Source organism: Uranotaenia lowii, chromosome 2 (assembly GCF_029784155.1).
Source record: "Uranotaenia lowii strain MFRU-FL chromosome 2, ASM2978415v1, whole genome shotgun sequence".
NCBI classification, from domain to species: domain Eukaryota; kingdom Metazoa; phylum Arthropoda; class Insecta; order Diptera; family Culicidae; genus Uranotaenia; species Uranotaenia lowii.
The window spans coordinates 4,950,765-4,963,866 of record NC_073692.1 but is presented as its reverse complement, the minus strand read 5'-3'; the positions used below and the strand labels follow the sequence as shown (position 1 = coordinate 4,963,866).

At 37.0% G+C, this 13,102-nt stretch overlaps 1 protein-coding gene across 1 annotated transcript in view; it reads right to left on the bottom strand.

Moving 5' to 3' along the window:
• The window catches only part of LOC129743698 (fibronectin type-III domain-containing protein 3A-like), a 104,223-nt gene that overhangs the window by 61,036 nt on the left and 30,085 nt on the right, over positions 1 to 13,102 (bottom strand). The window lies entirely within an intron of this gene.

Here is a 13,102-nt window from a genome sequence, read left to right as displayed (position 1 = left end):
GTCGGAATAGCACTGACTGGCTCACTGATCTCTTCGTATTCAAATCCTACTGAATGTACCCACGGCACGGCGGAATCAAGTCAGAGTCAGAGTCAAGTTAAGTCCATTCATCGAGCGCAGCAACGCGTCCGCTTTAGGTTGTTTTTTTTTCTCCACACCACTAACCATCAACCATTCATTCAAACAGATGAACGTCCGAATAAACTCATCATCGTACCAATACTAACTACGAAGCGAATCAACAAAATAAGCAGCCAGCTCATTCATTCATTCATTCATTCACACCCATGCTAGGGCGATGATCATGTTGCATGACGCCAACAGCCAAGCCAAGTGCAACATAAATAATGTCAGCACTGTCTTTCTGTCAGCGTACGATCACTTTGGACTCGCTCTTCGTTAGGTTATACCTTTAATGCGGAAAAAGCGACCTGTCACACGTATGAAGATAGGTATTTCCCATTGCACCAGTTTCACAATTTCAACCTGTATCCGTGATCCGTAGAAGCCTTTGCAGGTTAATCGGTTTTGGTTTAAGCGTTGGAATAACCAAATTGTTTTTTTTTCTTTCGAAAGTTGCTATATTCTAGAATGTTCCAGATTTTTTGAGAATTTGTTTGAATTTAAATTTTTGTACCGTACGTTCTGCCTAACTTGGTTTCCGCCTCTCTGCCAAGCAAGAATTTGTGCTGACGAAGCCAAAATCAGAAAGTACTGAACTCTATTATTTATCATATTTTTGTCAAGCATCGCATAATATAATCGTCAAAATAATTACATTACTAGATTCGATATGAAATTGCCTTTCTTGTACATATAGTTTTATTGCGAAAACCTTGCGTTAACCCTTCGTTTCATAAAGTAACAAATTTGCAACAATTAATGTATGGAAAAAGTGAAAAATCGTATTTTATTTTATTTTTATTTTTATTTTTTTTTGTGGCTTGTGATATAGCTCAGTTGGCAAATCAGTTGCTTCCTGAGCCGATGTCCGTGAGTTCGAGCCCAAGAGTAAACATCGAACACAGTTGGTACGGATAAGTTTTTCAATGACTGTCCGCCAACTGCAACGTTGATAAAGTCGCGAATGCCCCAAAGATGCACCCAAAATAATTTTCACTTAAAAAATAAGTGACATCTGTAGTAAATTCTCGCCATACGTAATTTCATTTGAATTTTAAGTGATGGGTCAAGTGAATTCACTTAAGTGATGGGTCAAGTGAATTACACTAGGACGTTCGAGTGAAATTTATCTGAGTTTCTAAGTATGTTTCTAGTTAATTATCTCTCGCGTTTTTAAATAAAAGAACATTTAACGAACAGCACTACGATTTTAAATACTTACATTACGCTTTCGCCATAAATTTATGGCGAAAGGAAAATTCTATCGTAATCCCAAGGCAGATCGGTAACTGCGGATAGTGCGACTTCTAAATCTTCCCTGCTGCAAACCAAAAAACCTGTCCCGTTCAACCCACAAGCTGAAACATGATATCACCTTTAAATAACTTTTTCTTACATCGCGTTTAACACAAACTACCGCCAAAATCGCCTATTAAAGAATTGGGAAAATCCAAATCCAGCATAAGCTTTAAACGCTGCTCTTTAGAATTTGCCATTTCGAACTCTGAAAATAAACACAATTACAACCTGACATTCACTTGAAATTCAAGTGATGGGGAAGTGAATATTTTTTCTCACTTCAAATTCAAGTGACGACTGAAGTGAATGTGGATGAATTCACTTGAAATTTAAGTGACTGCCAAGTGAAATGTATATGTCGCACTTGAATGGAAGAAAATCACTGGATCCTTGTTTTTAAGTGAAAAATCATGTGTATTTTAAGAGTGAATTTGGGTTCAGTGTGGTAAAACGACTATAATCGAAACAAAAAAAAAAAAAAAAAAGTATTTTATTTAAACTTTTTTTCTTGATGTACTCATCATTTCCAACTGTAAAAAATAATTTTTAAGGAAAAATAAAAAATCATGAAATGAAGGGTTAACATACTCACAGACTCGATCTCATGACCTCTGGATTAGAAGACTTAAACGCTATCCTGTTTTACTTCAACTTTCCAATCTACTTTTCGATCTACTGCCTTTTGTCTGAAACATGTTTTTTCGTTTTTTTTTTCTTCGATTCGTTCAGTTAGAGGCAGAACATGCCTTGAGACTCTCAAAAAACAAAACTCTCTATGAGGGGGTTCTTACAGGACATCTAAAAATCCTGAATAAATTTAAAATAAACCCACTAATTGTAAAGAATGATGACCGGAGCCTGTTTTCAACCTAGACATACCATAAATGTACCTACCAACGGTAAGGACATATATGAGTCAGGTGGGCCTGCGATTCCTCCCGGATCGATAAAATTCTTTACTGATGGATCAAAAATGAAAATAGAACTGGGACAGGGGTGTTCGGACCTAGACTCAGGATCTCAATTCCTATGGGAAGGCAGCCGCATTCATTGTTACGACAATAAACGAGATTTACGCCTAACGTACGAGATCTCGCCAAGAGGACTCGATGTCCAACTGGCAGCAGTGGGACAGCTCAGCGAGAGGAAGGTGGACCCATCGTCTGATTCCGCACATCGGGAGCTGGATCGGAAGAAGACACGGTGAAGTGGACTTCCATATGACGCCATTCCTGACTGGTCATGGATACTTCATGAAGTATCACTACCGGTTTAGACACGTGGCTTCGCCATATTGCCCAGATTGTGGTGTTTACCTGTCCGAGGTTTGCGGCGGTACGTACCAACATACTTGACGTCCGTGAGCCCGACATGACAGCAGACAATACGCAAAATTGAAACTACATAGCTGATTAACGAAAATTGAAGTTTTAAGAGTCGGTATGCAATTTTTTGATCTGGTTTGAAAAGTAAACTCCAAAACGTTTCCCTTGGCAATCTTCCAGTTCGTATGTATGTGAACCCAATACTTTTCGAACTACACACGGTTCGAATTTCCCTTCGAAAGCCCTTCGCTTTGTCCGAGAGTTCGAAGGTTTTCTTCAGGATTTTTCTCCAGCGTGCAGAGGATGTGTACGGACTCCAACACTCGGCATGTGGTCAGCGATGGGTTCCCCCGAACCATGGAGTCAACGGTAGTCCACGAACGGTGTAGGATGACTCCATCGCCGGGAAGTAGTGTGCGTCCGGTCCCTTGATCAAAGCTACAAAGATCATCATCTTCTGGGTAGTGGAGGTCATGGGTGCGCCGCGAACTTGTGTAGGTTAGCCCACCGCCGGGGAGAATCTGAGTAGGGAACTGCGGGGATAAGACAATATCTTCCTCGTAGCGGACCTCGTAGGAAGGGGGTTAACCACTCTCGGGGGATACCCACGGGTAGAGAGGTTCTCGATGCCGGGTGAGCCTCTCGAGTCGGTGTAGGATGTCGTCACTGCACTGTCGGGAAACATCCGAGTCTTAGCGTTCCCGAATGTGTGCCGTAACAGGTGCGAGTCCAGGACAAGCTCCTCTCGATCTGGCACACGACGAGCAGAAAAAGCCACGGGCCGAAAATCCTAGAGTTGCCAGCCAAAGGGACGAAAGAAGACCGGATAACGATCGGAGTAGACTAACCCCATCAACGGGGGGTTGTCGAATAGTGTGATAAACTGCTCTCGATCGGCACACGACGGGCATAAAGTTGGCAAACCTTGAATCCTGGAGATAAGACGTCGGGCTTCGAGTCTTCAGGAGGAGAGGTTAATGTGGTCAACCCCGAGTCTTTACGATAAGAGGTCAGATCTCGAGTCGCTAGAGGAGGACCGGGCCTTGAGTCGTGCAGAGGAGAGGTATGTGTACGTCAACCTCGAGTCAATCTCGACGATCTCGAGTCGTAAAAGGAGAGACCAGGCCTCGAGTCGCGAAGAGGAGAAAATTACGTGGGAATCTCGAGGAGATGCAAAGTTGTCCCATATGTACAATGTTTTAAAATTGCTCCTCTAATTAACTTTGATTTCACAAATATTCAAACAATGTGTACGACAAAATAAGTATTCATATAAATAACAAAAGTAAGACTAGATAAAATAAAGTTTTTTGTGCAGTAATGTTACAAATAACAATTTTCCTACATTTCACAAGCTAAGTTTAGCCTTATGGGTGAATTTCATCAAACTGTTTCTTTTTTTTTTATTTCATATGAGGCTCATTGAATTTTCGTAGTAAAAATATTTTTTTAGTTTTTGTCATGCTGTTTCTTTCTGCTTGGGCTTTCATACCTCGCGTGAGCTTTCATTACATCGTATGTAACATCTTAAGCATTCACAGAAAACTGCTTCAAAAGTTATAAAAACAACTTTGAAATTTGTATTTCGCTAATAGAATATGTTGTCCAGGATACAAATATTCTAAATGGAAAGAAGTTGCGACTAGTTTATGTCAGTTTTTGTATTTTTTCGTAATAAAACTCTTTGTTTATATTTTGTTTCATACGACGTAATGAAAGCTCACGCGAGATATTGATATTGATATTGATATTGATCTAAAATACGCGTACCTGGTTACAGACGCGTAAGTCTTACTGAATTGATTTCACTTTTATGTATCTGCAGCCACGATACTTTGTTGTTTCTGATTAAGCATCAAATTGATTTTTAATGATAGTCTTTCTATCGTCGACTAGAAAACTTTCGAACAGATGTTAAATTCATGTAAAGTTGGGAAAAATTTCTTCTTCCATACAAATATTCATACAAAATTGAATCACTTTGTGCTAATTCAGGAATCAACCAAATCATCTCAAATTTAAAGCCGTTATTCTCGATTCGTCGCAAGAGCAATGTTCAAGCGGAATGCACTCAAATAGGCCAAACGACAGTTGAGAGTGGATTTTTAGTGACTCTCAGACAGAACCACACTGTTTAGCTTTTCGATTCGGACCAGTTGGTTCCGTGTTTGTTTATACACATTTTCCAATGCGCAATACACAAAAATATGTAGATACTTAAAAAACGAGCACACACACATAGGATCTCAGTGAAACTTCATGTTTCTTTGAAGAGATCTAAATACTTGATACTTGTTCAGAAATTTTTCCGGAAATGCCTACCTTAGAAAATTAGGAGATAAAATTCAATAAAGTTAACAAATATGAAGAGATTAATCACCGTCATTTATGTATGTTCGTTATTTAATTTATCGGCCTTATCGATGAAAAGTGATGTCTTTTCTAGTAAGAACATCTTATATGAGGCATTATCATCACATCACATACCAAATTTTGGTTCCGCACGGGCCAACTACTATGAAATGGTAAATACAGATAGAGTTGCACACATTAGCAGGCCAAGCGTGGTTTGCTTGACTTGGACTTGCTTGACTTTGGAATTGCAGTGCGAACGAACAAAAAGATGATATGTAATCGCTCAAATAAGCTCCCACCAACTCAGAAACGGATTGTAGTTGGCCCGTGCCGAACGAAAATTTGATGCTAATGCTTCTAATAAATTCTACCCGCTCATTTTCGTCATATTTCATTTCTTCTAACTTTTTATCCGTCCATAAAATTTCATAATCTTAAGATATTTTTACCAAGGTCATTCAATTACTAGGTTCTCTGACTTCTAAAGTAAGTAGGCGTGGAGAGGGCGGTGAAGTGGGGTGATGCTCGTTATCTTTGTTTACAAATTAGCAGTGTCTGAGTGTGCTAAAAAGAGAAGGCATGCTCAGGTCTCAACTGTTCTATGGATTAAATGTAAACAAACGCAACGAAGCAATCGACATGGCTGATTATGAAATTTGAGAGATCGTATCACCTTCTATGTACCCCCCTTGGTTCTTACTAAACAGAACATCACTTTTTACCGATAAGGCCGATAAATTAAGTTAGGTAACGAATATTTTTAAATTTAGTGAAGAAATGTTATTGAATGTTGAAGCATTCTACAATTTTTAAGCTCGTATCCGGGAAGTTTTCCTTTTTTTAAAAAAAAAACATGGCAAAAACCGAGCATTGAATAGAATTTGGTTATTCATTTGATTTTCCAACCCGAAACTGTGTAATATCCGAGCAAATCTGAGCAAAATATGTGCATTATTTATTCGAATGTAAATGCCAGTAATATGAAAAAAGATCGCTTCAAATTTCAATTTTTCATAGAAGCACATCAGCAGCGTTGAAATCATATTAAAGCTTAAATAAGTTTTCTGTTGTTTATTTTGATGTTAATAACGGTTAATACGGTTTTGAGCTCTAAATTCTAAATTTTACATCATCACACAATTTGAGTTTTTTGGAGAATTTTGCGCGTAATGTTACTACATCTGGGCAAGATCCAGGCAGTTACCATTATATTAAGACTGCTGAACGAAAGATATTGTAAACACAATATAAACTAAACCTTTTCTCAGCAGAATAGCTTTACAACCTTCTCAGAGGACAAACTAATTTTCGTACCGAAGATAAAAGAGATGTCTGTTCTGTTCCGGAATGTAAATTAAGTGTTCGCGAAACAAGTTAAACTAGAGGTTGAGATTCTCCGAACTGTTCAACTCTAACCGGTAGCTGTTGCTGATTTACGATCGTGTGTGAGTTGGGTTTTTCCAGAATGAAGGAATTCGCATGTCAAGCGCTGGCCGCAGACTTTTTTCAGTCTTACCGGCGGTGAGCAAGAACCAGATTACACTTCCACCAAAGCGGCTGAAGCTTTCAGCTAAAGCTTCTTCCATGAAAAATTGTCTGTCGTAATCGTTATCAATAATGTAAAGAATGATATTTCATGTAGAAAATATGATGGGTTTCTCCAATGCACTCTCGCAAGAAGCCCAACTAGCAACCAACAACAAACATCAACAGCAGCGCCAATATTTGTAAGAAGCAACAACAAACACAGAACGTGGTATTATTTCGAGTTCCACTTTAATGGAATGTAGTTTTATTTCTCCTTGTGTGGTTTATTTTTCTCGATACGTTTTTATTATCCGAGCAAGAGATGACGATGGCGCAGCAGAGTGAGAAGCAGTTCGTTTCGTGTGTTGTAGTTAAGCTCAGCGCAGCATGATGATGTGGTGTGACTGAGGTTGTTGCAATGCACTGCTGCACTGAGCTGAGCTGAGCAGTGGCCAAGTGGCATCATGGTGCACCACCAATAAACCAACCAACTGCAAGCAAACCTAACGAAGACACCAAATTCTCATTGGGTAAGAGGAAACATACTTTGAGACTTTGCTCGCTCCCTCGCTCGTTTTGCTTCTTGCCTAGCCGATGATATGCCTTCGGTCGACTCAAGACGATGACTGTGAGAGTTGACTTTTTCATTATTAAACACAGCCAGTGATCTAACGATACACCAACCATCTCCTCCAACTTCGAATGAATGCACAACCGGACCTTTCGGATCTGACATCGATGACTTCAGCCGACCTACCAGCGAACATCAAACAGTAAAGGGGTATGCCACGGCCCACGAGGGAGGAGGCGGGAATTTAGGGTTCCCAAAAGTTCATTGTAGCTTTTTTATGAGATTCACTTAAGTTCATATTAATGTAATCTTCCAATCGAATTCTATCATACAAGGTTAAACAATCTTCAGATTTGTTATCGAGAGATAAAATACACAGGACCTAAACTGCCAACTTCTTCAGGCACTAAAATTAGACTTTTGAAGGTGATTCAAGAGACTCCAATCGATCTGGTAACCATAGCAAAGTACAGCTGTATGGTGTATGGTGCATGCATTCTCCTTTCACAATAAGTGCATCATACCGCATCCATCCCTGGCGGGGCGAGGTAGGGTGGCACATCGGTGTTGCCACTGTCGTCGTGTGTCCACTTGGCCAGCCAGTCAACCAGCCAGCCAGCCAGCCAGCCGGAGCTGAATCTAAACGGAACCCATACGATGGAATCCGCAACCGCTGCCTGGCTGGGTGGCTGGCTGCTTCGGGGTACGTATGCAAGTACTACAACTGTATAGTATTGAAATGAAGTGTACTTGGCCCGTCTGAGGAATTTTACTACAGTACTTATACCACACGGTTCGCCGGAATATCACACCAATAGCAACAATAATCTTTGCCCGCGGTGTCTGGTGTTCTACAGTTCATTTTTTCGAATTGTTTCTTTGTTTACGTTCCCTTACAAGTAGGACAATTCCTTTACAGATGTAGAACTTGTGTAGAAGGAAACGACCTATTGCAATCATACATAAGTAGCTGGTAAACATGGAAATCTCAACTGCGGGAAGCTGAAGTATTTCACTTACATTTTTATAGATTAAATCTTTCCCTGAGCAGGCTCAAAGTCTGGTATCAGGAGATATTCGCTGGTAGGACATATTTGAATTTAGATTCAGCATGCAAGAGATTTGGAATTCTGATTATTAATCTAAACATTAGTTTAAACATACACTCAAGGGTTGTCGAAACAATATAAGCTTAAATTATGATAAACATTTCCCCCAAAGATCTAATTTTGATAAGAATGACAATAAAACAGTTATTAAGGTTCAGAAAAAACCTAAATTTTCTAGGGTGAACCCAAAATCTTTAAAAATATTAGGTCATTTTTTAAGTCTTATCAATTTTTTATAATAATTGAGGCGCTTCGAATCAGAGGGGTGCCTATGTGGCAGTTTCAAGAAAATGCGCTTCAAAGTTGTGAAGGTGCTCGATTTTTCATCTATTTTTCGAATTCAAGCAGTTTTAATTCAATCGAAAAATTGTTCCAAAAAATTATAAAAAATCGAGTTTTGCTCCAAATGTACATTGAAACATGAAGAATCATTAGGTATGCTTAACTCAAAATTGGTTTTAGAATTGCAACCCTCTGATCCTGAGGGTCTCAATTCTAATCGAAATACGATCTTCGAAATAGTTGTCATTATTTAGGCTTCAAGAAAAACAATATGTATTCATAACATCATAATATTTTACTCTGATGATAGTTAATAATAAATATTCTACTAACGCTTGATCTACTTTCACACTATTATGTCACAAAATTTCAAGTTTCTAAACTACTTGTGTCATGACTTTTATCATTCAATTTGCAATACCTGAGATCAAAGCTGTAGGAAGAACTAGCTTTTCAGTGGGGGGAGGCTAGGGGGGGTGTTTGGTGATAAAATTTTCCTTACAACATTTTTGCTTGAAAAAATGCAAGGAATAGTACAAAAAAAGTGATACTAAGTACTGTCGAAGCAAGTTTTAAAAATTTCCAGTTTTTTTAAGCATTAAAAAATAAATGAGGAATTTTGAAAGCGTCATTTGGAAGGAAAACTTTAGTGAAAATATTGCAAATATAAAAAATAAAAGTAAAAAAATAAGTTTAGAGGTTCAAATAAGATTTATTTTCAACTCTTGTAAACTCGATGTATTCAGATTTTAGTTAAGATCTTTGGTTTTGAAGTATCTACAATATCAATGATGTTAAACAACAAACCAATAAAATATATTTCCAGCTGAATTTTCCCAAACCTGAAGATTAAGTACAAGTTATTTCATCAACAAAAAATTATCATTATTAATTTATTGCATTATTGAAATCCTGTTTTCTAATAGTGGTTTTCACCTGTTTTTTGTTTTTCTTGGGTAATTTTGAATTAAAATTCCGAATCTAAATTTTGCATTTGGATTCTAGATAAAAATTCTAAATTAAGAACAAAAATTCCCAATAATTATGAACCAAAAAAAAACATTTTATAGCAGAATCCTTAAGCAGAAATCATATTTGAATCTTAGATTTTCTATATGAATTTGTTCTTAAATTCATCATTTGTAATTGACTAGTGAATCTGGAGGAAAATTCCGAATTATGAAGCTCTGATATTTAAATTCTGGATCACCATTAGGAAACTTTATTAAGTTTCAATTCTGCGTAAGTTTTAAGAGTAAGAATTTCAAAACGAAACATGAAAAATGATTTGAAATTCCAAATGTTTTCTTCCAATGTTTCGTAATGATGAGTTTCGAACATTCAAAAAGAAATCTATTTTTATTTTCAAAAGAAAAACCAATAAAAACCAATAAAAACTGTTGGAACCAGTACATCGGAAATAATTCAAACCAAAGCTTACCAGATAATTTTCCACACTAATCCGGGCAGGGCCAATTCGGGCAATTTGATCGAAGAACCTTGCAAAACTCGTTTTCGAAGTTTACAACCCAAAGTCTGGACAATCTTCATATTTTGAAATTTGGAATTTGTAAAAATCAAGAAGAAAAAAATTTAAAAAAAAATTTTCATTGAAACACATCAGTTTGTTTATTTGGATAAAAGTTGCTAAAAAAAATTGTTTTGGACACACAATTTGACACAATACAAAATTGTGATTACGCAATTTATTTTTTTTTTTAATTTTGAAAATAAAAAGAAAATATTCGGGCAAAATCCGTGTAATCTGGCAACATTAGTGAGTCTATTCTTATTGAGATCGATACTCGGGACTAACCCAAGTTTCCTTCACCTATTTCTTTTGTGAATAACTTTTGATAGCGATTTTCGAGCACAGTCTTTAAATATCTATCAATATGTGAGAAATTTATTGAAAAACTGTAGTAGGATTGTGGACTTGGGATAAGATTTCGAGGTTTCAGCCTTTGTTCTGATTCTGATTTTTAAACGCTCAAGTTTTCAAAAAACGCTGTACTTAGTTTGTTAATTTGTAGAAAACGAATCTACGAATTTCTTTTAGAAGAAAAAAAACTACCTGAGCAAATAAAAAAAAAGATACTGCATACCGTTAGCAAAAAAAAAACTGTATCGGTTTTAGTGAAAGGCGAATGTACCGAGTTCGCTGTTTTGAAAAAATCGCCCTTCTGACATATCAATACCGATTTCAAATACTACGGTCTTATATTGTTTATTTTGCGACTTTTTGCGACCTCGTGCAAGTTTTAAAAGAAGTTTCGTTTCTATTAAAATGTAAATGGAAAATTTTGAAAAGTTATTTAGAGCTGAATTTATGTTCATGTTTTTGGATCTTTACGTAATACCAAATGTTAGAATTCGAATCAATCATATTTATTTCACCTGAGTTCTGATTACTTATAATATATTCATTAAATCATCTACTTGACACGGAACAAAACAAAAAAAAAATTCATCAACATCACCCTAAATTTTTTTTGAAAAACTCTAGTTATGTTTGAAGTTCTTTTTTTGAAGGTTGCAAGGGCATATCATTTTTTTTATGATGTCAGCTGATAACAACAATTAAGAAAATTTTAAAATAGTATAATGGAAATGGAAATAACTTCAGAAGTTTTGATGTTGTAGGCAAACTAATCATCCGGGTTAACGTGAGCCAGCCAGCTTTTATTTTTTTACCAAGTGTACTATTTGAGAAATCCAAACATGATAAATCAGAACATTTTATTATTAAATATAAAATCATAAAGAACATTGCTAAGACATCGCATAGGGAAGGTACATTTCGGGCCTTATAGACCCACTATCTGCTACTATTTCCATTGCCATTCATCCTAAATAAACTGTTTACTGCAGTGTTTATCAAATTGATTTCTAAAAAATTGTATTTATATACCGCTTGACAATTTCAAGAGTTTATCGAACATAAACATCAAGCTGCACTTTCTGAAAACAATATTTATAAACATTTTGAATTCAAAATTTCAAAAAAATTTAAATTTGGAGGCAATAAGATTCGATTCCTAGTCGCCTGGTTTCGTTTCTACTAAAGTCGTTTTATCATCTTTATGACATTCGCGACTCTATAGCAACTTTGCAGCTGGCGGACAGTTGTTGAAAAACTTTCCTGCACTACTGTGTTCGATGTTTACTCTTGGGTTTGAAGTCGCAGACATCGGCTCAGGAGGCAACTGACTTGCCAACCGAGCTATATCACAAACCAGAAGCAAGCCAGATGATTAAGATATGTAGGAATGCTTTTTGTTTTTATTTATTAGTTCAGGTAATACTTTTATTCATTGAAAAATTAAAACTTATAAAATATTTAAAAAAAAATTTGAGATAATCTACTTTAATGTATGAATTAGTGTGTTTCTGTCTGAAATGGCGTAATCATAATACAAAAAAAACTGTCTAGCTCCAGAGCATGATAAATTGTACACAAACGCCAAGACACCAATTAACTAAGCGGATCATTTTTCTGCACATTGTACAATGATCTTCGGTCCGGATCGACGAGGCCCTGTTACTGTTACAATGTAGCAGCAGCAGTAGATACTAGCGCAACTGTAAAATGCAGTTCGAATGCACACACAACAAATTGTGTCTATGTGGTGGGGGAAGGTAGAAAGTTTCGAGCAAACTGAAGATTGTTTCCTTCAAGGCATAGTAGAAGCCAAACCAGTACAAGCGGCGATGCTCTAACGAATCTAATGAACGCTAGAGTTGGGGTCGATTTGGTTTGCGATGCTGCCTGGGGAGAATGGCGACCAGATGTTACGACGACGGCACTCTCGCTCGCATTTCCATATGTTGGGGCTGGGGAGACGGAAGAGGAAAGCACCGATGATGGTGACTAAAAGAAGTGCAAAACGATATCATTCGTAGGATATCTTTTCCCCTCTCTGTCTTTCTATCTGATCCATGGAGGAGTCACCACTACTGGTCCGAGTGATACTGAAGGTCGTTTTCATTAATATTTCGGTTAAGTAAATTACCGGTCGCTTTAATTGTTTATCCACATGTTTGATGACGATGCACCACCGGATGGCGATCGATTATGGCAAAGGGTGGAAGTTTATTTTCAGTACATAAGCACATAAGATTATTTTTTATAAAGCCTGGAAAGTTTGTTTGAAGATCTGATAAAATAAAGTCGATTGAATTTATAAATTTTTTGCCTAACGTGACCTACACAAAATTTCGTCATGAACCACCTCACGGAATTGAAAACTAAAGCCATTCTCCGAACGACGTTTTTTCATAAATTTGGATCGTTAAAATGTACTTTCTTGGTAAGTAAATAACTGTTGCAGGGCACCAATAAAACTGCTGATCTGATTGATAAAAATGTCATTGCCTTCCTTGTCGCTCTGAAAGAAAGCAATCCTAAAGCTATAAAATATTTGTAAAACAAATGCCTGCCATGTGCATTTCATTCCGCAACAAATCAACAGCTCAGGTTCGATAATTTGAACTTCGTTTGTGCTGCTGCT